At 44.3% G+C, this 26,085-nt stretch overlaps 1 protein-coding gene across 9 annotated transcripts in view; it reads right to left on the reverse strand.

Moving 5' to 3' along the window:
• The window catches only part of LOC137375975 (uncharacterized), a 169,098-nt gene extending 143,412 nt beyond the window's left edge, over positions 1–25,686 (reverse strand). For all 9 annotated transcript variants that reach the window (XM_068043797.1, XM_068043800.1, XM_068043793.1 and 6 more), the window contains exon 1: positions 25,004–25,686. The gene's annotated coding sequence lies outside the window, so the exon portion shown is untranslated. The remainder of the gene's footprint in view (positions 1–25,003) is intronic.
• Between the last annotated feature and the right edge of the window lie 399 nt (positions 25,687–26,085).

Here is a 26,085-nt window from a genome sequence, read left to right on the forward strand (position 1 = left end):
GTTAGATAAACAATGTTGGTAAACAGGATCAAGGTGGGGTGTTCTGTCAAGAACTGCAGTGCAGGTATGTTGAAAAGGAATGTTGACATAAATTTCATAATGGTGCTCAGCAGTTTTAGGTAATAAAGTCCACTTAACTTCTCTGTCTTTGCTAAGATTACAATAACGCATACCACAGCTGTACCCACTGGAAGAATAAAATAACATGAAATTCAGCATAAATCAGCAGCCTTATGGAAGGGTCAAAATCATAAACCACAAGAGTTTAGCCCAAATAGTTTTCTCAAAGATTCTAACAGATTACATAGGAACATAGGAACAGGAGTAGGCTATTTAGCCCCTCGGGCCTATTCCGCCATTCAATGAGATCATGGCCCATATACCTTCACACCTTTGGTTAACAAAAATCTATCAATCTCAATTTTAAAATTAACAATTGATCTAGCATCAATTGCCATTTGCAGAAGAGAGTTCCAAACTTCTACCACCCTTTGCTTGAAGAAGCATTTTCTAATTTCACTCCTGAAATGTCTGGTTCTCATTTTTTGACAATGCCCCCTAGTCCTAGGGCTGAATTCTATAAGCCCGCCATGGAGGGGACTAGCTGTCTGTCCCCGGCAATGCGTCAGCTGCCTATACACAGGCGCTGAAGCCATTTTTAAATATTTAAATATTTAAACTAAAATTGAATTACAATAAATATTAAAATAACATTTTTTTGCCCCCTCCCACTCCCCCATATCAATTAAATTAATTATTTGCCCTTTCCCCCCAAAAAACGCTTTCACAATCTGACCTTTACAATCTGAAGCTTCCTCCCCACAAACTTTAAACTATGACCCTTGCCACCATCCTCTACACCCATGACGTTAATTTGACCCCATTTCCCCCAACCCCCGCACTGAGAAACTTACTTTCTCCCCCCTTCCCCAACAGTGTTGCGTCTCCATTCCTCGGACAGGGATTCGAAGGTGTGGCAGTGCCGACTGCTGCGGTGAAGATCGCGGCGGGACTTCAGGAGGTGATGGGAGACTCATTAATAGGTAACTTAATTTATTTCAATATTTAAATGGTGGTCCTGTTGCCGAGCGGCCGGGGGTGGGGTGCGCCATGAGGCCTTGCCGCTGCCGGCAATATCGGGCCAGGCCCTGCCAGCGTCGAGGTCCATGATGGGCCTCATCCAGGGCTATCTTCATGCACCACCCCTCCATCCCGCCACCGATTTCCCAGCGTCGAGGCCCCTGTAGAATCCAGCCCCTAGACTTCCTAGCTTGCAGAAAGAGTTTCTCCCAATTTACATTATTTTTCCCTTATTACCTTGGAAACTTCAATCAAATCACCCCTTAACCTTCTAAATTTCAGGAAACCCTAGTTTCTTTAATCTCTCCTTGTAGCTTAACCCTTGGAGTCCAAGTATCATTCTAGTAAATCTACACTGCACTCCCTCCAAGGCCAATATCCTGCCTGAGGTGTGATGCCCAGAACTGCTCACAGTACTCCAGGTGTGAACTAACCAGGGCTTCAAATAGCTAAACATGACTTCTACCCCTTGTATACCACTCTAGATATAAAGGCTAGCATTCTATCAGCCTTTTAAAATTATTTTCTGAACCCATTCTTGACATTTTAATGATCTATGCACCTGGATCCCCAAGTCTCTTTGGACCACTGCTGTTTCTGGCTTTACACCATTTAGAATGTTCCTGTTCTATCCTTTAATGTCCAAATTTGATAGCCTCACATTTGTGTACTTTGAAAATCACTACCACATCCATGAACTCCAGGAGAATTTTTTTAAACAAGAGTATTATATACTTCAGTGCGAGGCAGAAATCTCACTTATGATTCGGAAATTTCCATGAACTCTAAGATACTTCTGATCACTCCCATTATATTAACCTTTCTTCAAGTCTTAATGTTTAGTGAAACTCACATGACAAATCCTTTCAATTATCTGTGACTGCAAGGGTTGATATTTTAGTGTTCCCTACAAAAATTATTCCTTTCTTTGTCCTAAAAATGGGTTCTCTGTGGACTTCTGTTTTCACCTTTGGGTCTGCTGGTAGCACTCATACCTCTGAATTGGAAAAATATGGATCATGTGGCATTCCAGGGACTTCAGCACAAAATGTAGGTCAACGGTCTAGTGCAGTACAAGAGAGTGCTAAACTGCCAGAGGTACTGCCTGTCAGATGAAATGTTGAGCTGGGACCCTGCCTGCTCTTTCAGGTGGACATAAAGAATCTCATGGCATTATTTCAAAGAAGAGGAGGGGGTATTGGGCCTGGTGTCCTGACCAATATTTATGGCTCAACCAATATCCCTAAAAAAAACCAAATTATCTGGTTGTTATCACATTGCTATTTGTGTGAGTTTTCTGTGCAAACTCGGTGTCAATGTTTCCCACATTCCAACTGTAAGTACACTTCAAAAGTACTTCATTGGCTGTAAATCGCTTTGGGATGTCCTGAGGTTGTGAAAGACAACAAATAAATGCAAGTCTTTCTTTTTTTCAGCAATATGGCAGGTTTACAAATATTAAGCCTGAGTATGCTACATAAATGGCCAATCATAGAGGTTAGAGGCACACATATGTACTAGGAACTGTAGCCTTCCAATTAGAGGTGTGCAAACAAAACCCGACGCGAGCCCGAATTCCGGACCCGGAGGTCCAACCCCAACCAACCCGAACTTGACACAAGGCGTCCGGACCTGTCGGGGTTGGGTCGGGTGGTAGGCCTTTACATCAGTACATGGGTAAAGGCCTGCTACCCAACCTTATCCTGATGGGATCCAAAGGCATGTGTCGGGTTGGGTTTCCGGGTCCAGCATTCGGATTTGGGTCGGGTTTCCTTTGCACACCTTTACTTCCAATGTCAGTCTCTTCAACGAACATTAATGGGTCTGGGAACTTGCATAAATTCAAGGACTGAGACTTCTCACTTGGGCACAATCTCTACTGGAAAGAATCATTACAGCCATTGCAAATAAAGAAAGTCATCTTGTATTGGTAGAGAAGCAAATATGATACTCAAAAACATTTTCAAAACATATCTTGAGCCAAAGGATTAGTTCAGCTTCATTATTCTTAAACAGGTAAGTTTTGCTGGCTGTTCATTCTGATTCATTGGTTTTCATATGTCCTCAGTAATTCCTAACTAGAGGTTTTCCCACCTTCTTTCTTCAAGTTTGATTTGTACATTCCCATTGTATGTGGGATTTTTTGCTGATTTATGAATATGAAAATTGATCCAATTAACAAAAAAAAGTGTTCATTTTTGTGTGACATTGAAATGTAAGGCAAGAAATATCATGTGACAAACAAAATGTCTGTCTGTTTCTGGACTTTGTGAGGTCGTTGATTTTTTTTTTAAACCAGAAATGAATAACCTAATGGTCATTGCTGACTAGGATACTTTATGCAGATGAGGCCATTACACAAACATTAAAAAATGCAATCACTATGAGTTTCTTGAGTGATAATCTGCAGTCAATTATTGGAACATAACTTGATAAGTTATTGAATATCACTCATTGTGGAACAAATGGTTTAAATTGGCAGAAGAAAAATCAAATCTTTGATTCACAGTGTGGCCATGTGGCTGAATTGTGACAAAGTCAGTTTATGGGGTTTATGAGACTCAGTCAGTGACACAAGATGTGATGGGTCCGACTGGAACCCCTTCACTAATACTTATTGGTGCAGATATCAGGCATTTTCAGTTGACATGACCGCCATACTGCTCTTAGTTTTTAAAATATGAATGAATATCTACTATGGGCCAATTTATCAGCCAGCCTAGCCTCTAAGATATTTTAAAAGTATTATTGATGGCTCAGTCAGTTTATCTAGTGAATTGCTGAGTGATACAGGCCAGGAGGATCCCAGGTTTGATCCCCAGTGTGTTGAGTTTTCTGATCAGCTAGTCTGATGCAACAATTGAAGGAAGAATTTAAAGTGTGATTTTGTGATCCTGTTCTTTTTGTTATTCATTCATGGGATGTGGGCGTCGCTGGCCAGGCCAGCATTTATTGCCCATCCCTAATTGCCCTTGAGAAGGTGGTGGCGAGCTGCCTTCTTGAACCGCTGCAGTCCATTTGGGGTAGGTATACCCACAGTGCTGTTAGGAAGGGAGTTCCAGGATTTTGACCCAGCGACAGTGAAGGAACGGCGATATAGTTCCAAGTCAGGATGGTGTGTGACTGGAAGGGGAACTTGCAGGTGGTGGTGTTCCCATTTATTTGCTGCCCTTGTCCTTCTAGTTGGTAGAGGTCACGGGTTTGGAAGGTGCTGTCGAAGAAGCCTTGGTGCATTGCTGCAGTGCATCTTGTAGATGGTACACACTGCTGCCACTGTGCATCGGTGGTGATGGGAGTGAATATTTGTAAATGGGGTGCCAATCAAGCGGGCTGCTTTGTCCTGGATGATGTCGAGCTTCTTGAGTATTGTTGGAACTGCACCCATCCAGGCAAGTGGAGAGTATGCCATCACACTCCTGACTTGTGCCTTGTAGATGGTGGACAGGCTTTGGGGAGTCAGGAGGTGAGTTACTCACCTCAGGATTCCTAGCCTCTGACCTGCTCTTGTAGCCACAGTATTTATATGGCTACTCCAGTTCAGTTTCTGGTCAATGGTAGCCCCTAGGATGTTGATAGTGGGGGATTCAGCGATGGTAATGCTGTTGAATGTCAAGAGGAGATGATTAGATTCTCTCTTGTTGGAGATGGTCATTGCCTGGCACTTGTGTGGCGCGAATGTTACCTGCCACTTATCAGCCCAAGCCTGGTTATTGTCCAGGTCTTGCTGCATTTCTACACGGACTGCTTCAGTATCTGAGGAGTCACGAATGGTGCTGAACATTCTGCAATCATCAGCGAACAATCCCACTTCTGACCTTATGATTGAAGGAAGGTCATTGATGAAGCAGCTGAAGATGGTTGGGCCGAGGACACTACCCTGAGGAACTCCTGCAGTGATGTCCTGGACCTGAGATGATTGACCTCCAACAACCACAACCATCTTCCTTTGCACTAAGTATGACTCTAGCCAGTGGAGGGTTTTCCCCCTGATTCCCATTGACCTCAGTTTTGCTAGGGCTCCTTGATGCCACATTCGGTCAAATGCTGCCTTGATGTCACTCTCACCTCTGCTTTTGAGTTCCGCTCTTTTGTCCATGTTTGAACCAAGGCTGTAATGAGGTCAGGAGCTGAGTGGCCCTGGCGGAACCCAAACTAAGCGTCACTGAGCAGGTTATTGCTAAGCAAGTGCCGCTTGATGGCACTGTTGATGACACCTTCCATCACTTTACTGATGATTGAGAGTAGGCTGATAGGGCAGTAATTGGCCAGGTTGGACTTGTCCTGCTTTTTGTGTACAGGACATACCTGGGCAATTTTCCACATTGCAGGGTAGATGCCAGTGTTGTAGCTGTACTGGAACAGCTTGGCTAGGGGCACGGCAAGTTCTGGAGCACAGGTCTTCAGTACTATTGCAGGAATATTGTCAGGGCCCATAGCTTTTGCAGTATCCAGTGCCTTCAGTCATTTCTTGATATCACGCGAAGTGAATCGAATTGGCTGACGTACGGCATCTGTGATGCTGGGGACTTCAGGAGGAGGCCGAGATGGATTATCAACTCGGCACTTCTGGCTGAAGACTGTTGCAAATGCTTCAGCCTTATCTTTCGCTCTGATGTGCTGGGCTCCCCCATCATTGAGGATGGGGATATTTATGGAGCCACCTCCTCCAGTTAGCTGTTTAATTGTCCACCACCATTCATGGCTGGATGTGGCAGGACTGCAGAGCTTAGATCTGATCCTTTGGTTATGGGATCGCTTAGCTCTGTCTATCACATGCTGCTTATGCAGTTTGGCATGCAAGTAGTCCTGTGTTGTAGCTTCACCAGGTTGACACCTCATTTTGAGGTATGCCTGGTGCTGCTCCTGGCATGCCCTCCTGCACTCTTCATTGAACCAGGGTTGGTCTCCTGGCTTGATGGTAATGGTAGAGTGGGGGATTAGCCGGGCCATGAGGTTACAGATTGTGGTTGAGTCCAATTCTGCTGCTGCTGATGGCCCACAGCGCCTCATGGATGCCCAGTTTTGCATTGCTAGATCTGTTCAAAATCTATCCCATTTAGCACGGTGGTAGTGCCACACAATATGAAGGCGGGACTTCGTCTCCACAAGGACTGTGCGGTGGTCACTCCTACCAATACTGTCATGGACAGATGCATCTGCAGCAGGAAGATTGGTGAGGACGAGGTCAAGTATGTTTTCCCCTCTTGTTGGTTCCCTCACCACCTGCCGCATACCCAGTCTAGCAAATATGTCCTTTAGGACTCGGCCAGCTTGGTCAGTAGTGGTGCTACCGAGCCACTCTTGGTAATGGACATTGAAGTCCTCCACCCAGAGTACATATTGTGCCCTCGCCACCCTCAGTGCTTCCTCCAAGTGCTGTTCAACATGGAGGAGTACTGACTCATCAGCTGAGGGAGGGTGCTAGGTGGTAATCAGCAGGAGGTTTCCTTGTCCATGTTTGTTCTGATGCCATAAGACTCCATGGGATCCAGAGTCGATATTGAGGACTCCCAGGGCAACACCCTCCCTACTGTATACCACTGTGCCACCACCTCTGGTGGGTCAGTCCTGCCGGTGGGACAGGACATACCCGGGGATGGAGATGGCAGTGTCTGGGACAGTGTTCTGACAGCAGGAAGTTTTGTTCAGTGAATTGGGGCTACATTGTTGTATGATTGACTCACATTTCCTTTGAGCAGGGCTTCCTGTTGAGAATTGCACAATTGCTGATATCGTTTATCAAGATTCTAATTGGAGAATAGTGTAACAATGTATCTGCATGAAAGATCATGTTGATAGTAAAAATTCTGTCAGAGAAAAATAAAAAAGTCAGTTGCTCACAAAAGACCTAAGTTTCAAATCATTCCTCATTTTTCAGAGTAAAAGTCTTCCTTTTATGTCAGCTGTAAGGTTTTTTTTAATGTTAAGTGAGTTCAGACAGGTTTCAACTTACATTTCAATGGGGACACAACCACTGAAGAATCCAGACGACAAGTCAATACAAGTTTGAAATTTTATTCAGAGGCCACATGCGTAGCCAGTGTGGGAAGTTCACATTGTACACTTCTGAGGTTTGATATGAAGGTGAATTATTGGGCAAAGTACAGGTAGCATATCTAACCTGTGATATGCTTAAATTAGGAGTGCTTGATGGCGATATTATGTGCCTGAAGTCTTTAATTCCCTCTGAACTATCATCCCCATCCCTTATATCAATTTAGTCAAAGTTGTGGTAAGAAGTTTCCATTGGAAAAAGTAGCCTTTTCAGAAACAGAACCTCCTCTAAACATCACAATAAAATGTCTTTAGTGTAACAAGAAACTTGGTTATCCCACCCTTCATATCTATGGAATCCTGTATTATAATGACTGGTTTTACAATCCACACCTTTGTTTACCTCACAGTAAATAGTGTTCCTTTTTATCTTAGTACATAGAAATGTGCTTGAGTTACCTAATAAAGGTCACACCTTTTCATGTCCCACAAAATCTACTGCAATCTCTCAATACAAGCCTCTAAATTCCTTGGCATTGATTTTAACCTTTGGGCGGCACAAAGTAATGAGGTGACTAGGATCATACTTGGACCAAAGGTCAAAATTCAAATTCCAATCCATCCTTTTGTGAAGCCTTCTAAATTATAATGTTTGGATCTTGACACAGTTGCAATTTAATTTTTGGGACTTATGATCAACCATTAAAAGCTCATAGTACGTGTATAAAATTTAACAGATCAAAAACTATATCATATGATCTTGTATTGGGCTCACATTTGCATAGTTCTCTCTTCTGCTAACAAAAAATGGACATTTGCTATGCTATCTGTTGGACTAAGACATCTCTAGAAACTTAAAATACATGACTTCATTGTGTGCATTCAACAATCTGAATTCCTTTACCCCATCTCAAAACACTCTGGATGATTCACTGTATAATGGAGATCACATTATCTGTGATCTTAATCATGCAGTAATACATTAAATGGCTCAGATGCTGTCATAGAGTATGAAAGAGCAAGTTGACACAAGAAGTCAATTAGTAGCATGAGATTTAACAAATAACAATTCCCACTATTTTTCCTTAAGCTCTTGGTTTGGTAGTGACCTTGGTAATTTATTCTTTTAGAAATAACCCATAATATTTTGCTGAGCATTAATCCAATAGTTAAAACAATCTGAAGCTCATTCTCCTTAAAAAGACCAAAATATCATCTTGGAATTACAAAACAGCACTTTGTGGAATTAATTTCCTTATCCCTATTTCTCTGAGATTTATCACCACGAGAAGTGCATAAAAATCATGAAAAATCAGTTAATTAATATAGTACGGTGCAGCAGTATGCCAGTAAAATCATATTTCAGCACAGAAGAAATATCTACTTAAAACCCAGCTTTTTAACCAAGCCTTTGACCTTGTTTCCCAATTGACACCATGGGCTGAATTTTATCAGCCCTCCGACGGCAGCGATCATGGCAGGGGTGCTTGGAATATTCTAGCGGGAGAGGCCTGCCACAACCACCAATATCGGGTATGTCCCGCCCCATTTTACCGGCAGTGGCGGTACCTTGTTGTGGCCCACCCCCCCCCCCAACAATTTAAATGTTCTAAGCGCTACTTACCTTGCCTGATTATATATCCCGCTGCTCATCACTCCTCAGTTCCCTATTTTTCGCTGAAATGGCGGCTGTCACGTGCCGTCCTGTTCACAAATGAGAGAAGCTGGCGGGACAGTAGAAGAGAAAGCAATCGGAGACAGTGCATGTAAGTCTCTGTATACCACGGTCTCCACTCTGCATACTTGAAGGGGAGGTGGGGGGGGAATGGAATTACTGGGGGCACAACTCTGCAGCCATGAAAAGAGGTACTGCGTGCCCTCCCTCCATAAAGGGAGGCTGCTCTGCATTGTTTGTTTGTGTGAGTGAGGGAGCAATGGCACTCCAGTCACCCTATGAGTGGGGAGGGTGCCAGAAACGGTAGGCGTGTAAAGGTTATCTGGCTGGTGGGGCAATCAATGCAGCTGGTAAAATCTTGATGTGGTCATGCGGTGCCACTCTTGTGGGAACTAAGACAGGCAATGCCATGCCACGCCACATAGATGCATGAAAGCATCTGATGTAACAGTCAACAAAAATGCCTGCCCTGTTAGGAAACATCGAAGAAGTGAGGGATACGACTCTTTTTGTCACATGGAGATGGGAATCGATCGACCTATATTGTCTGATCTGCTTTTCGTGAGGATCCATATGCGCCGCAGGCAAAACCAGCAGGCAGGTGCAGTCCACGTATAGGCCCCCGGTCGTGAGCAGCAGCAGGCTCCAAGGAGAACTCTCCACTATAGATCGCCATGCATCTACAGGTCCCGCATGACATACATGCAGATGTCTGAGCATCAGTGTCAGAGGCGACTGCGGATGTCGAGAAAGATGGTGACACACCTCTGTGCCCTGCTCAATGATGACATGCAGCCGATGGGCTTTGGTGAACATCCTATGCCTGTGGCTGTCAAAGTGACAGTGGCTCCTAACTTTTATGCCTCTGCATCATTTCAGGGGCCCATCGGAGGCCTTTGTGGGGTCACTCAGCCAGCAGTGCACTGTTGCATCAGGAAGGTCACCGATGCCCTGTACCGGATGGCTTCAGAACGGACCCTGAGAGCCAGACCTAGAGGGCCATCAGTGTCAGCTCCATCGCGGGATTACCACAGGTGCAAGGGGTCATAGACTGCACCCATGTGGCCATCAAGGATCCCACCGGGTGACCAGCTGCATAAGTAAACCATAACGGCTTCCACTGGCTCAAAGTACAGTTAGTACGTGATCACCGTAACTGCTTTATGCAAATCTGTGCCTGTTTTCCAGGCAGCTGCCATGATGCTTCAATCCTGCACCAGTCCCAGCTGCCATTGCTTTTCACTGAACTGGCTCAGACGGAGGGGTGGCTTCTTGGAGACAAAGGCCACCCCTTGCAGACATGGCTCCTGACATCAGTGAGACAACCGACCACTGCTGCAGAGGAGAGATACAATGCCAGCCACGGAGCTACAAGAGCCACCATTGAGCACATGACGGGCATGCTGAAAATGCACCATTGCTGCTTGCATAGATCATGTGGTGCCCTGCAGTACGAGCTGGAAAGGTAGCTCGTATCGTTGCTGTTTGCTGTGCTCTGCACAACTACGCACTCAATACAGGGGAGGCCTTGCAGGATGAGGACAGACATACGCAGGACTCCTCCTTGGATGATGAGGACGCTGAGGACTTGCAGGAGGAAAGGCGCATGGGAGGACAGAGAGCATCCAGGTGCCACATGCAGGTTGAGCAGCGAGAAAGAGATGCACGGCAATGCCTTATTGATCAAAGATTCTCCACGCCATAGGAACCACCATGGGCTCTGCAAGCCACATAGCACCCTCGTTCACCTGTTGTCCAGCAGTCTGCATCATCTTTGCGTCCACCATTACTGGCAGCAGCAGACTGAGCCACTGTCCACGTTACTGCATCCGTGGAGACGCACATGAGTACTACTGGCTAGCAATGATATTATTCCATACATTGGCAGTTCTGAAAGGCCAATGATGTAATGGGAGGAGAAACGATTGGTACATGTTGGCACACTTCATTCACACAGTAAAAGCAACACACATATTAGCAAAGAAGATTTAGCAATCGGACTTTTCACAGTGTTGTGTCACCTGTGCAGACCCAGTTGTGTCACGTTGGTTTTTGGAAACACTTGTAGGTGCTCCTTCGCGGTGCCATCTTCTGCGCTAGCAGCCTGACTGGAGGAAGGCTGCTGATCAGATTGCCCTTTGGCTGTGGATGACTTTGGCGATCGTACTCTGTATGCACAAGGCCTGGAGGGCACGGGCTGGCTGGGGGAATGATCTTTCGTCCTCTTCCGGAATTGTACCCTTTAACGCCGGATGGCCCCATGGCTACTTACCTCCTCTGCCACCTCCAGCCAGGCTGCTTTGGTTAGGCAGGAGGGCCTCTTCTTACCATTGCTGGGGAAACGGACCTCCCGCCTTGCCCACAGAGCCTGGAGGACAGTGAGCAGGGAGGCATCACTGAACCGTGGGGCCACCCTAGAGCACCCCAAGGTCATGACCTGAAACATTAACTCTACTTCTCTCTCCACAGACGCTGCCAGACCTGCTGAGTTTCTCTAGCACTTTCTGCTTTGCTGCCAGATTGCCAGCATCCCCACCCTTCTGTAGTGAGTGAGGTATTTATTTGGCAGCTGTCAGGAAACAAGTGCTGGGGCCCTTTAAATAGGGCCCCAGCACCTGCTACACAGCTGAGCCAATGTCAATCACAGTGCCGGATGTCCCACCGCCCCCTACATAATATTGGGGGGGGGAGGGGGTGGCACCTTGTCGTGATGCTAATGAGCCACCGTGCTTTATACAGCAATTGGCGGCGCGCTTGTAAAATTCAGGCCCGCACCTTGTGTTCCACTCCTTTATTCATTTCATCTATTTTTGATCTCTTCCCTCAACCTCCCCACCCCCAACCCTCGATATAAAACACCTTGATACATTTTCTGTGTCATGAACATAAAGGCTGATTTTAACTGTTCCTGCTGTGTAGTGGGTAGGGAAGGGGGTGACAGCATTTATTCTTGAAAATCATTGAGTTCCACTTATGTGACTTCTCAGAGCATGGGTTACAGTTGTGCAGTGTACTGTGAACAGGTGGGTAAAAAAAGTTAGCTTGTCATTAACTGAAATTTTGAAAGCTTTCCAAGGAGCAGATATATTTTAAAAGGAACTGGTCAACTGTTGAATGTTGTGCTAGAAAGTAACCTCAAATGTTTAACCTGTAACAGAGGGAATGTCATTGGTGCAATTTTCATGCATGCATATAATTTTAAAGAGGACGTCATGTGGCATGATTTTTGACTATCTTTCCCTTGGAAAGGATGAGGGAAAAAAGCATTGAATTTAAGGGTTCTATTTTAAAGCAAAATGTATTCACATTTGTTAAGACTAAGTCACACGGGTGAAAGTGAAGAGCGAAGTTTTGATTTTTTTTCTTCTCCAAAGATCGTTATTGATAAAAAAAATTTAGCCTCCCTCAGCAAACACCTCTCATCCATTATGTTGGGAAATCTTCAGTCCCAGGTGTTCAGCAAGGGTAGGCTGGCCAGGCTACCGTTCCAGCTGTGAACACAGGGTGATAAAAGTAGGGACAGAGAATTACTTAAGTGAATCTGATCATAACTTGCTTTGTATGTTTACTTGATGTTTACTTGTTGTGAGCAGCTTAATGCCGTTTCTTGGTCCATCTTTGAAAAGATTCAGAAGCACATAGAGGCATGTTTGAAAGTCAGGAATATCCTGTTCAAATCGTAAATATTGTTTTACCCCTATATTATGCCATCATATAGTTAAATATTGGGTGGTACAACCTCACCCCTAAATGTAAGATGGTCAGCCAGCTCAGAAGAGTGCTTAGCACCACTGTGTCCCAAAAAAACCCTAAGGCAAGATCTCAATTTATAGCACAGGCTGTAAGTAACTTGTAAATAAAACCCCATGACGTTAAAACAGCGAAGAATCTAATCTGGTATATCACGTTATTCTTTTGCAATGGTACTGCCATGAAAACAGAATAGGTAAATTCTTTATCCTTTGAACAGGTCCAACTGATAAAAAAAAAGGAATTTCTGTATTTTGTTTTGTATAAGGAGTTAGGAGCAAAATATAAGCTCTTCTTTGACGTAAATATAAAATTGAAGGCAGGAGGCAGATAGCAACATTGTAAGAAATATAAAATAAATTTTGATCTGGGGTTAGTTAAGATAAAACAACTTTGTTGGCAAGGATGTCCAGAGGGACCTGGGTGTCCTTGTCCTTGCAGCAAGCAACTAGAAAGGCAAATGGTATGTTGGCCTTTATTGCAAGAGGATTTGAGGACAGGAGTAAAGAAGTCTTGCTGCAATTGTACAGAGCTTTGGTAAGACCGCACCTGAAGTATTATGTACAGTTTTGGTCTCCAGTCTTAAGGAAGGATATACTTGCCATAGAGGGTGTGCAACAAAGGTTCACCAGACTGATTCTTGGGATTGCAGGATTGTCTTATGAGGGGAGATTGAGGAGACTAGGCCTGTATTCTCTAGAGTTTAGAAGAATGAGAGGTGATCTCATTGAAACATACTAAATTCTTACAGGGCTCAACAGGGTAGATGCAGGAAGGATATTTCCTCTGGCTGGGGAGTCTAGAACCAGGGGACATAGTCTCAGAATAAGAGGTAGGCCATATAGGACCGAAATGAGGACGAATTTCTTTACTTAGAGGGTGGTGAATCTTTTGAATTCTCTACCCCCGAGGGCTGTGGAGGCTCAGTCATTGAGAATGTTCAAGACGGAGATTGATAGATTTCTAGATATTAAAGATATCACGGGATATGGGAATAGAGTGGGAAAATGGCATTGAAGTAGAAGATTAGCTATGATTTGGATGAATGGCAGAGGAAATTCGAGGGGCCAAATGGCTTACTCCTGCTCCTTTTTCCCATGTTCCTAAGGGTACAACATTGAACACACTAATGTCTTCAAAAGATAAACAGAGATATAAACCCAGATTTGAATCTGGAGTGGGAATCAGGAGTGGAGGGAGAGGGGGAGGTAAATGTCAAACTCAGCTGTCCACATGCAGCTGGAGGCCCAAATGATTTTAACTGCCAGACTCCTCTCCAGCCCTGGTCAGCTGCCTGCACCAAATGGGTAGGATGTGGCTGCTGGTTGCCCAGCAGCAGTGGACTTTCAGCAGCACAATGCCATTTGCCAGGATCAAAGGAATGATCACTGGCACCCAGGTAAATTGAGGGGACGGAGCTTTGGCAATGTCTCGCCTTCAGGAAAGGGGGTGCAGTGGACCCCGGGGCAGGGGAGGCCTAACCATTCCTGCTCCTCATGGACACACAAGGAAAGTTAAAAAAATGTAAAATAGCTTACCTGCATAGACCTTTTATGGTCCTGGATCCGATCCCTGCTATCATTTGGCAGGGCAGCCACAATGGCACCCCAGATCAGGCCACCAGTTTAAATTGGAGTGGGGGCCTGATGATGTCATTGGAGTCCCATCTGGATTTATAAAGAAGGACCCCGTCATCCTAAAGGCGGGAGTCCTTACTGCCTGCTGAGAAGACGAAGTGAGAGCAGAAAACTGTGGGAATGGTGTGAGGTGTCGGCTGGTAGGTTACCAGGGCTAGTTTAAACTGCCTGCCCAACCAATATGCAGCAGGCAGGTAGGGTTTAAAATTGCCCCCCTCATTTCTGTCATGGTCCATGTTTAAACATTAGTTTGGGTAATTGTGCAATCATTCTATTTCCTTTGCATAATTCCCCAAGCCGAACATTTTTGTTTGTTTGACCCCCTTCAAAAGAAAATGGCTTTACATCAATGAAATATAGCTGTGCTATCGTTTAGTTCAGACAAAAGAACTCAGGCTTCATAAGCATTTTGCGACACATGCAGCTACTATCTCATCCTCACAGATTGTGAGTTGTAGCAAGAAAAAAAAGTACAGTTGATGTGACCAAAGAAACACTGGATCAGAAACTGCCCTCCAGGATCAGAACAACCCGTGAGAAATGCCATAGGAAATCTACTATTATCTATCAATATTATCAAAGGTTTTGTATCTGTGTGCCTATAAGTTTGTATTATAGATCGTAGATTCCCTTCAGCATTGCTAATCGCTCTGTGTAAATCAAAGTGATTAGATAATCATTAGGCAATCCAGTCCTGACCCACTCAGCTTCTCTACTCTGCCAGTATGAACTGACCCATATCTCCACTGTCAATCAAGTTTGTCCCAGGAATCATGCCTAGGAAATTAAGTATACAACTTCAAATAACAAATTAGCAAAATGAGCAAATAAGAAAATGAAAAGTGAAAATCAAAGAAGGACAAGAAGATCGGAATAAGAAGCAAAAAAGACAAAAAAATGAAAGATGGGAATGAAGAAATTCTGTGAAAAATACAAAAAGAGCCATACAGAAACAGCCACAAGCTGTATGATAGGCATAAACAGATAATGAGATATACATGTCACCAGAGAATCCTTGGCATCAGGTGGCAGGACCGTGTCTCCAACGCAGAAGTCCTCGAGCGGCCAACATCCCCACCATATGCACCCTACTGAGCCAGCGGCACTTGAGATGGCTTGGCCATGTGAGCCACATGGAAGATGGCAGGATCCTCAAGGATGCATTGTACAGCGAGCTCGTCACTGGTATCAGACCCACCAGCCGTCCATGTCTCCGCTTTAAAGACATCTGCAAACGCGACATGAAGTCCTGTGACATTGATCACAAGTTGTGGGAGTCAGTTGCCAGCGATTGCCAGAGCTGGCGGACAACCATAAACGCAGGGCTAAAGTGTGGCGAGTCGAAGAGACTTAGCAGTTGGCAGGAAAAAAGACAGAAGCGTAAGGACTGAGCCAACTGTGGAACAGCCCTGACAACCAGTTTTATCTGCAGCGTCTGTGGAAGAGTCTAAGACTCTAGAATTAGCCTTTATAGCCACTCCAGGCGCTGCTTCACAAACTACTGACCACCTCTAGGTGCTTACCCATTGTCTCTCGAGACAAGGAGGCCAAAGAAGAAGAAAGAAGAGATATATACAAACAAGAACACAGATGGATGGCTTCTGATCTTGTGTGGAGGAAAATTCCTTCTTCTGAAGCCTTGAACTCATGTCAGTGCAGCAGGGAGAAGAAGATCCCAAACAGTGTAGGTGTGAGAACACAGCCCTGTTTCGCGCCACTCAGGATAGGAAAGGGGTCTGATGAGGCACCGCTATGCTGAATTGTGCCTTTCATATTGTCATGGAATGAGGTGATGATACTTAGTAGCTTTGGTGGACATCCGATCTTTGCTAGTAGTCTGAAGAGACCACGTCTGCTGATGAGGTCAAAGGCTTTGGTGAGATCTATGAAAGCAACGTAGAGGGGCATCTGTTGTTCCCAGCATTTCTCCTGTAGCTGGTGAAGGGAGAACAGCATGTCAATGGTGGATCTCTCTGCTCGAAAGTCACCCTGTGCCTCAGGGTAGACATGCTCAGTCAGCTTCTGGAGCCTGTTTAAAACGACTCGAGTGAAGACTTTCCCCACTATGCTGAGCAGGGAGATTCCACGGTAGTTGTTGCTGTCACCACGGTCACCTTTGTTCTTATAGAGGGTGATGATATTGGCATTGCGCATGTCCTGTGGTACTGCCCCCCTCATCCCAGCACAGGCAAAGCAGTTCATGGAGTGCTGAGAGTATAGCAGGCTTGGCACTTGTTTATTTCAGGGTAATGCCGTCCTTCCCAGGGGCTTTTCTACTGGCTAGAGAATCAATGAGTTCCAATTTTGATGGCTATTCGTCCAGCTCATCCATGACTGGGGCCGACACCGGATGGCTATTCTTGGTTTAAATACAATTTTTAAAAGGATCACACAATAATATTATTACATTTACCTACTGAGGTGTCTTGTGTGTATTTTAATAACTTCATTGAAGTATTTACTTCAAGGCGTCATGCTGCCTCAAACGTCTGAGTACATTTTTATCTCTCAATTGTCAAAGAAACATTTAAGTTCTGTCTTTCCATGCAAGCGCAGGAGTTGCAACACCTTCCTTTTGCCACTCCCCTTCCAACTGTCCAGGACCGCAAACACTCCCCAAATCCTGTCCACCATCTACAAGGCACAAGTCAGGAGTGTGATGGAATTCTCTCCACTTGCCTGGATGGGTGCAGCTCCAACAACACTCAAGAAGCTCGACATCATCCAGGACAAAACAGCCCACTTGATTGGCACCCCATCTACAAACATTCACTCCTCCACCACCGACGTACAGTGGCAGCAGTGTGTACTATCCACAGATGCACTGCAGCAATGCACCAAGACTCCTTAGGCAGCACCTTCCAAACCTGCGGCCTCTACCATCTAGAAGGTCAAGGGCAGCAGATGCATAGGAACACCACCACCTGCAAGTTCCCCTCCAAGGCACACACCATCCTGACTTGGAACTATATTGCAGTTCCTTCACTGTCATTGGGTCAAAATCCTGGAACTCCCTTTCTAACAGCACTGAGGGTGTACCAACCCTACATGGACTGCAGCGGTTCAAGGCAGCAGCTCACCACCACCTTCTCAAGGGCAATTAGGGATGGGTAATAAATGCTGGCCTAGACAGCGATGCCCACATCCCAGTAATGAATAAAACAAAAGACCCTTATACTACATCTCTCCCCAAGTCGTTATCCAAATCTATATTTACATACATTCACTTTTTATTTACATACTACCCCCATCTCCCCTCAAGTTTCTGACTTCATTGATTCAATTGGTCAGGAGGCTTCACAACTCACCCTGATCTAGTCATCAGATGCAGAATATTAGTAGTCTTTCTCTGAACTCTTGTTTCTTGACTTGGACGGCCTTCATTGAGGTTTGTAGTATCTGGTGCTTACTGAATTTCAGGTTCAACAACTGATTAATCCAAACGTAGGACCGATTTGCGTCTTTGATGAATAGGAATAAGATTCCTTCTGTTTCTTCTTATAGTATCTTCTGAAGTTTATTAAATAAGATCACTGTTTATTCTCCTCTCTCTGGACAATGACTCCTTCTCTGTTTTTGTCTTGTACTCATACCTTTTGCTCTTCTGACAATTTCAGTAGCTTCCTGGTCCGGTATTTCCTGTTATAATTATAGGCTTGTTGCTTTCAGTAAGACTTTTCCCTGTAATGTCCTCTCTGATCATCATGGACTTGTAGCCCTGGAGGTAACTTCTTGGGTAGAATTGGAAGTTCCGTTCTAAGTTTTCTTCCCATTAACAGTTTGGATGGTGCTAATTCGCATAACAATGGAGTAGTTCTGTAGTTCAGAAGTGCTGTTTGAAAATCTTGATTTTCCTTTAACAGTTGTTACAACCAGGTGAGAAAGGGGTCTAGGGGATCCCTCTCAGCCTTCACCTGGTCTTACAGTAACAGGGCTTAATTTTAAACACACCATGTTTTTAGCTGCCTCTTGGTGAATCCTTGCTCACTGCTTTCCAATTATAAGGCAAAGAAACCAGCCAAACAGGTTTTCTTAGGTTAAAAGAAGAAAGGTTGAAATTTATGAAAGTTAAACTCTAATTCGGTTAATGCCTACGAATACATGATGCGCCCACTAGCATGCATACGCGATAGACACATTCAGATAGGGACAGAAAAGAGCAGAAGAAATAAAGTGGAAAAGTTTGAAGCGATATCTGAAGGTGGTTTTGGTTACTGTTCTTCGAGCTCGCTGTAGAGTCCATGATTGTAGGTAGGTCTTGCTTTTCACTGGGGCCCAGTATTCTTCTTAAACCTTGTTTGATGTAGGAGACTTTTCTCTCTTGAAGTTCATGTGTCTTCTGTGGGTCCAGAGGCTTGTGAGTAAGAGATGGGAGCAGACAGGAGGGGTTCAAACTGTCTGTACAATTCCAAAAAACTCCCTAAGTTGGTCCTTAAGGTCTCTATATTCACATCCTGCAGCTAGCCTGTAAAGGTCATTGATAAAAGCATCAACTGTTGGTTTCTGGACCCTTCCGTTGAATCTTGCTCTTTCTGAAATCTTTTTTTTTTATTCGTTCATGGGATGTGGGCGTCGATGGCTAGGCCAGCATTAATCGCCCATCCCTAATTGCCCTTGAGAAGGTGGTGGTGAGCCGCCTTTTTGAGCCGCTGCTGTCCATGTGAGGTAGGTACACCCACAGTGCTGTTAGGAAGGGAATTCCAGGATTTTGTCCCAGTGACAGTGAAGAAATGGTGACATAGTTCCAAGTCGGGATGGTGTGTGGCTTGGAGGGGAACTTCCACGTGATGGGGTGCCGCCCTTTTTCTTCGAGGTGGTAGAGGTCGTGGGTTTGGAAGGTGCTGTCTAAGGAGCCTTGGTGCATTGCTGCAGTGCATCTTGTAGATGTTGTAGATGGTACACACTGCTACCATTGTGCATCAGTGGTGGAGAGGGTGAATGTTTCTGGATGGGGTGTCAATCAAGTGGGCTGCTTTGTCCTGGATGGTGTCAAACTTCTTGAGTTTTTTGGGGGCTGCGCCCATCCAGGCAAGTGGAGAGTATTCCATCAGACTCCTGACTTGTTCCTTGTAGATGGTAGACAGGCTTTGGGGAGTCAGGAGCTGAGTTACTCGCTGCAGGATTCCTAACCTCTGGCCTGCTCTTGTCGCCATTTTATTTATATGGCTACTCCAGTTCTGTTTCTGGTCAATGGTAACTCCCAGGATAGTGGGGGATTCAGCGATCGTAATGCCATTGAATCTCAAACAGAAAAGGTTAGATGATCTCTTGTTGGAGATGGTCATTGCCTAGCACTTCTGTGCCGCCGCCTCTGCTGGGTCTGTCCTGCCAGTGAGACAAGACATACCCGGGGATGGTAATGGTGGTGTCTGGGACATTGGCTGTAAGGTATGATTTGGTGTGTATGACTATTTCAGGCTGTTGCTCGACTAGTCTGTGGGCAGCTCTCCCAACTTTAACACAAGCTCCCAGATGTTAGTAAGGAGGATTTTGCAGGGTCGACAGCGCTGGGTTTGGCGTTGTCATTTCTGGTGCCTAGGTCAATGCCGGGTGATCTGTCCAGTTTCATTCTTCATTGACTTTGTAGTAGTTAAATACAACTGAGTGGCTTGCTAGGCCATTTCAGAGTCAACTACATTGCTGTGGGTCTGGAGTCACTTGTAGGCCAGACCAGGTAAGGACAGCAGATTTCCTTCCCTAAAGGACATTAGTGAACCAGATGGGTTTTTGCAACAATCGACAATGGTTTCATGGTCATCATTAGATTTCCACATTTATTAATTGACTTCAAATTCCGCTTTCTTCCATGGTGGGATGCGAACCCATTTCTCCAGAGCAATAGAAAGCAAAACTCTGGGGATAGGCTGTCTACTAATATTTATTATAAGCCCACCGACTCCCACAGCTACCTCGACCTCACTTCTTCACACCCTGCCTCCTGTCAGGACTCCATTCCATTCTCCCAGTTTCTCTGTCTCTGACGCATCTGCTCTGATGATGCTACCTTCCACGACAGCACTTCTGATATGTCTTCCTTTTTCCTCAACCGAGGATTCCCCCCCACTGTGGTTGGCAGAGCCCTCAACCGTGTCCGGCCCATTTCTCGCACCTCTACCCTCACCCCTTCCCCCCAAAACCACGACAGGGTTCCCCTTGTCCTCACTTTCCACCCCACCAGCCTCCACATCCAAACGATCATCTTCCGCCATTTATGCCACATCCAGCGTGATGCCACTACCAAATGCATCTTCCCCTCCCTTCCCCTGTCAGCATTCCGAAGGGATCGTTCCCTCCACGACACCCTGGTCCACTTCTCCATTTCCCCACCACCTCATCCTCTTCCCATTGCACCTTCCCCTGAAATCGCAGGAGGTGTAATACCTGCCCATTTACCTCCTTTCTCCTCAATATTCAAGGCCCCAAACACTCCTTTCAGGCGAAGCAGCAATTTACTTGTACTTCTTTCAATTTAGTATACTGTCTTCGCTGCTCACAATGTGGTCTCCTCTACATTGAGACCAAACGCAGATTAGGTGACTGTTTTGCGAAACACCTCCGCTCAGTCCGTAAGCATGACCTCGAGCTTCTGGTTGCTGGCCATTTCAATACCACCCCCCCCCCCCCCACCCCCACTCTCATGCTCACATCTCTGTCCTTGTATTGCTGCCGTGTTACAGTGAACCTCTACGCAAGCTCGAGGAACAGCACCTCATTTAATGATTAGGCATCCTACAGCCTGCCGGACTGAACATTGACTTCAATAATTTCAGAGCATGATGGGCCCCCCTTTTTATTTTTAGTTATTTTTTTCTTTTTTATTTGTTCATTTTATTTTAGTTTGTTTCTACTGTGCCTACCCACTGTTTTTTCTTAATGTTTGAGGTTGGAGCCAGGGCTGTTCATTTTACAGTCAAGTCACACACTCTCTGTACTAATGCTTTGTCTTTCACCACACCATTAACATACCGTTTGCCTTTGTTCCATGACTTCTGGTCAGTTATTCTCTGTGACCTTGTCCTATCAACACCTTCTCTTTTGTTATTTCTTGCCCCACCCCCACTTTAGATGCTTAAAACCGTTTACATTTCTAATATTTGTCAGTTCTGCTGAAGGGTCACTGATCAGAAACATTAACTCTGCTTCTCTCTACACAGATGCTGCCAGACCTGCTGAGTATTTCCAACATTTCTTGTTTTTATCTCCAGAGCAATAGCCTGGGTCTCTGGGTTACTAGTCCAGTGACAATACCACTACACCACCACCTCCCCATTGCTCCATAAGTTGAAATAAGAATGAAAAGCTTTTAAAACTTCATTAAATTTGGCAGATGCCTTGTCTTACAATAACAACATCTGCTATAGCCTCAATAGAATACAACAATGTGTATCTGCTCTGCTTCAGACTGGCTGTCTAGTTTGGAAGCAATTCTGCATCTCAGAAATCTTTTTTGCTAGAGTGACCAATTTTGGGTTTGATTTGGTCCCTCCATGTGTCAAACATCTCTGGTGTTGTGAATTTTAGCTCCATAGCTTCGATTTGTTATACTTTCACTTTTGGGTTTTCCTTCCAATATCAGAAGTTTCCTGCACTTTTTCAGCCCCGTGCTGACTCCTGCTATGGCCAACATCTTTGCCTTTGAAATTTTGACGCTGGACTTAGGATTAATTTGCTCCTTGTATTAAACTCAGTTTTATAGCATTACTGCTATACCCCTTTAACTCCCTGCCCACAGAGAATTGAATATTTGCAGCCTCGTTGTTTATTTTTCTTTCCCTCTTCAATCTGTTTGCCACGTGGAATGGCGCTGACCTTGGATAAGCCCTCGCTAAGAACTTTCCAGGTGCTGCCTTCCTAGTGCTGTTAGGGACAAAAAAAAATTATTACCCTCTTTCAGCGTTGCTCACCAGATCGTCGATCGTTGCTTGGTTCTCCGACTTAAAGCCTTCGATCACTGGCCTGGATTTCTACTGTCGATTCCCTGACTCTCTGTGTCTGGAAATCTGGAGCTTTTCCACAGCCTCTTCAAGTTCTGCAGTTTAGGTGCTTTTTCCAGGTCAGCCCTCTTCTAAATTTCTTCAAAATCCTCTTGTGGTTGTAGCATGAGAAGGACCACCGTTGTTTCCGATCTCACCGCTGATCACAACGTTGTATGCTTGTTTGGTACACTGCCACCTTAATATGCTTAGTTACTCTAGCTTAGAGAGATTCTTTAGTTTGGAATAATTAGAACATTAAACTTTATTACAATATACCTTTGTACAGCTTTACACCAGTCTGTGTGACTCCTCCAAAGCCACGCTGCATCTATCTTCAAGTCTCTCTTACATATGATCTCTTACATCATCACTGTAGGAGGCATTCTTTACACTCTCTTAATATTAACCCTTTCAGACCCTTATACTACAATATGAGTCCAGAATCTCATTAATTTTAGAATAGCCCATAGTACTGGGGTCTCGCGGACAAAAATTGGTTAGACACCACCTCAAAAGCATCTGGCTCCATCATTGTGAGGAAACATCCTCATCTTCTATTTTATTTGCTTGCAGCCAAATGTGTGACCTTTGCTCATAATAACACCAGTCCTCTTTGTTAGGGTTGAATTCTCCTATTATTCCAAAATATGTCTTCAGTGCCACTTTTTTTCAGTTACGCACCGTGCTGACTCAGTGAGTTGTACCTGAACATAATGTGTACACAGGGAGCAATCTTTCAAATTGTCTCAAACTTCCTCAAATCAACTTTGGGAGTTCCAGAAGGTGTGTCACAATGTTCTTCAGACCGTAATTTCTCAAATGAAATATAAAAAGGTATTCAATCCCCATCTTTGTTGTCATCTTTCTGTTTTGTATTGCACTGAATAAGACTCATGGTAAGCAGCTATTATTGAAATAACTATTTATACCTCTGCAACAGAGAGGGCAGAAGAAAAGGTAGTATAACAATATGGTCAGCTATTACATTATGCTACACGTTGAACACCCCCGATGCCTTTCTGCACCATTTTGCCAGCCTTCCTGCCACCCAGCCTGTCTACAAAGGACCTGAAAACTTCTGGCCAGTGATTGACTTATACTTCTTTCAATTTAGTATACTGTTTTCGCTGTTCATGATGTGGTCTCCTCTACACTGGGGGGACCAAATGCAGATTGGATGATCGCTTGCAGAACACGTCCATTCAGTCTGAACCATGATCCTGAGCTTCTGGTCACTCGTCATTTTAATTCTCCATCCCACTCCCACTCTGACCTTGGCCTGCTACACTGTTCCCATGAAACTCAATGGAAACTCAAGGAACAGCATCTCATCTTTCGATTGGCACTTTATAACCTTCTGGACTGAGTACTGTGTACCTGTTTGGCATAGGTCATCACACACACATCCAGTTGATAGTCATTTGAATGCAACAATGTACATCATAACTGGAACCTTACGCTCAACATCCCTCCCCTGGCTTCCTGTCCTCACAAACATCATGTCCCCACACATCTGCTGAGTGACGGAAACCCATAAGCTGGATGAAACCATCCGTGCTGCACCTCACTTGCCACTCCAAAATGACATGTTCAATTCACCTACTGCCTGCCTTCCATCTCAACGTCCCATGTGAAGCAACCTTCCTGAGCAAGATCTTTTGGATCAAGGAATGGGAAACACGGGAAGTCACTTAACAAGTTCCTTGTGACAAACTCCAATTGTTGAATGGCAGGCTTTGAACAACCACGGTGAGTATGGTCCTTGCTAAACAGATTCAGGACAAGCCAGGGCCACTGCGCAACCAACCTTCACTGCTGGGGCTTCAGCGCAAACATTTGTGGAGAGACATAAACAATGCTGCACGTTACCGAGGAGTGTACCCTCTACAGACTAAGTGGCAGATTAAACTCAGCAAATGAGGAGGCGATCGCTTGGCTCTGGGGATTTGTATTCACTAAATAAAAAAACCTTCTGGACTCAACATGAGTTGAACAATTTCAGATCATACCCACTGCCCCCATTGTTTCAGACAGGAGCTGTTGGTAATGCCATTTACGCCTCCTCTAGACCCATCTTTTGTTTCTTTACTTGTCTCATTACCATTTCCTTTTGCTTTGCAATCTCATTCCTTTTGTCATTTTGTTCTTTCCCCTCCCCTCTTTCCTTGCCTCTGTACTTGCTTAAAATTTGTTACATCTCTAACATTTTCCAGTTCTGACGAAAGACCATCGACCTGAAATTTTCACTATGTTTTTCTCTCTCCACAGATAATGCCCGACCTTCTGAGTATTTCCAGCATTCTCTGTTTATATCCCTAGTAATACTATTTAGCATAATTACGTTCTTATAAAATTTTTGGCTTATCGTGAGCATAGTCTGCCAGTGTGAAATTATAAAACTTGGCTTTACTGAGTTGGGATGTATCTGTTATATTTTAACAAATTCTCTTATTTTGAAACCCAGGGGGTAATTTTCATTAATTTTAATAACTAGAAAAGCATGGGATACATGCATCCAAATTACATATATATACTCCAGGCATGCAAACCTCTGGATGTGAAGCTACAAACATGAATGTTTTGCCCGCCTGTCATAATTTTTTCCCATGGTCGAGCTGAAGTTCCATTATAGTCAATCACAGAGCTTAAAGCTCAATATAATCAAGCCCAATAAAATCACTAATGAGAACAAAATGATAAGTTCCATGATTTTACTACTTTACAGTCTGAACATAAACAATGCCTTTGGCAAAATGAGTTTTGGTGTCTATCATTTGACCTCAGTAAGAGTATCAGAATAAATCCGACGTTAGGGACTGTTAAAACATTACTAACAACGAATGAAGTATTGCCAGAGGCAGCATGTCAAGTGAGAAGTAATGGCCACTTACCTGAAAATGCTTAGTATGTTTCCACGCAGGAGTTTAACATTACACCATGAAAGATAAAAGAAAATGGAACATCAGGTGATTATTCCACAAGCCTAGGATCCTGTATGACATCTATTTTTTTCTCCCTTTGTAAATTGTTCTTTGAAAAAGATAGGGATTCTTGGTGTTTTGTTCTTCCGCGAGCTTGCCTATAATTTAAAGATAATTTCGTAATTTTGATTACGAAAACCACATTGGTATTTCCGGAGCGTCCAGGTGCAGAGTTCAACTTTTTTAAATATAGCAATCAGTAAACATTAGTATCCGTTTTCTCACTGATGTCCTTGTGGAAAATCTCCCAGTAATGCTTGAGCCTTTGGATGATGTGAAGCATTGTAGAAATTTGATAGAAAGATAAGTTTCTGCTTAAGAACTTATTGAACTGGCCTGCATTGTTTTTCAAAGTATCTGTATTCACTCTCTGCTACTACATTTGGCAAAATAGAGTTTACAACATGGGATGTTATAACAGAATTAGAGGAATGGGTTGCGCTGAACCAGATCATGGATTTATTCCACTAAGTTCCTGATTCTGTCTGTGCTGTCTGGTCGGTTAGGCAGTGAGCACAGGTCGAACTTTTCTCCAAAGGGGGAAAAAAGAAAACAAACAATAAGAGTGGTAGGTAAATGACGCTGGACCATTCCTGAAATCCCATTGAGGTCAACTCCAGAACGATCTTTTCGGAGATATGGGGGGGTGGGGGCGGGGGCATGAAAAGGCGGGGAAAATCTATTAAAAGAAAGTTATATATGAATTTCCACAGCATCAATGCAAATATTTGGGAATAATTAGCCATCATGTTGACCACAGGCAATGCAGCTATAGGGAGCCTCAACTGGGCTGAAATATGTAAATCCGACTGTGGGATTTGAACAATAGAAAAAGGTAAGGGTTGTAACCCTTATAAGCAAATAAATAAAATCTGGCAAATGAAGTAGTTGAGTAAAATGGCAAAGAGTTCTAAAGGTCAATAAGTTTGACAATGCAAACAATACCTGTGAAAGTACAAGAACACACCCAAAGTCTCCTGTTTATGAGCCTT

Source organism: Heterodontus francisci, chromosome 12 (genome assembly GCF_036365525.1).
Source record: "Heterodontus francisci isolate sHetFra1 chromosome 12, sHetFra1.hap1, whole genome shotgun sequence".
NCBI lineage: Eukaryota > Metazoa > Chordata > Chondrichthyes > Heterodontiformes > Heterodontidae > Heterodontus > Heterodontus francisci.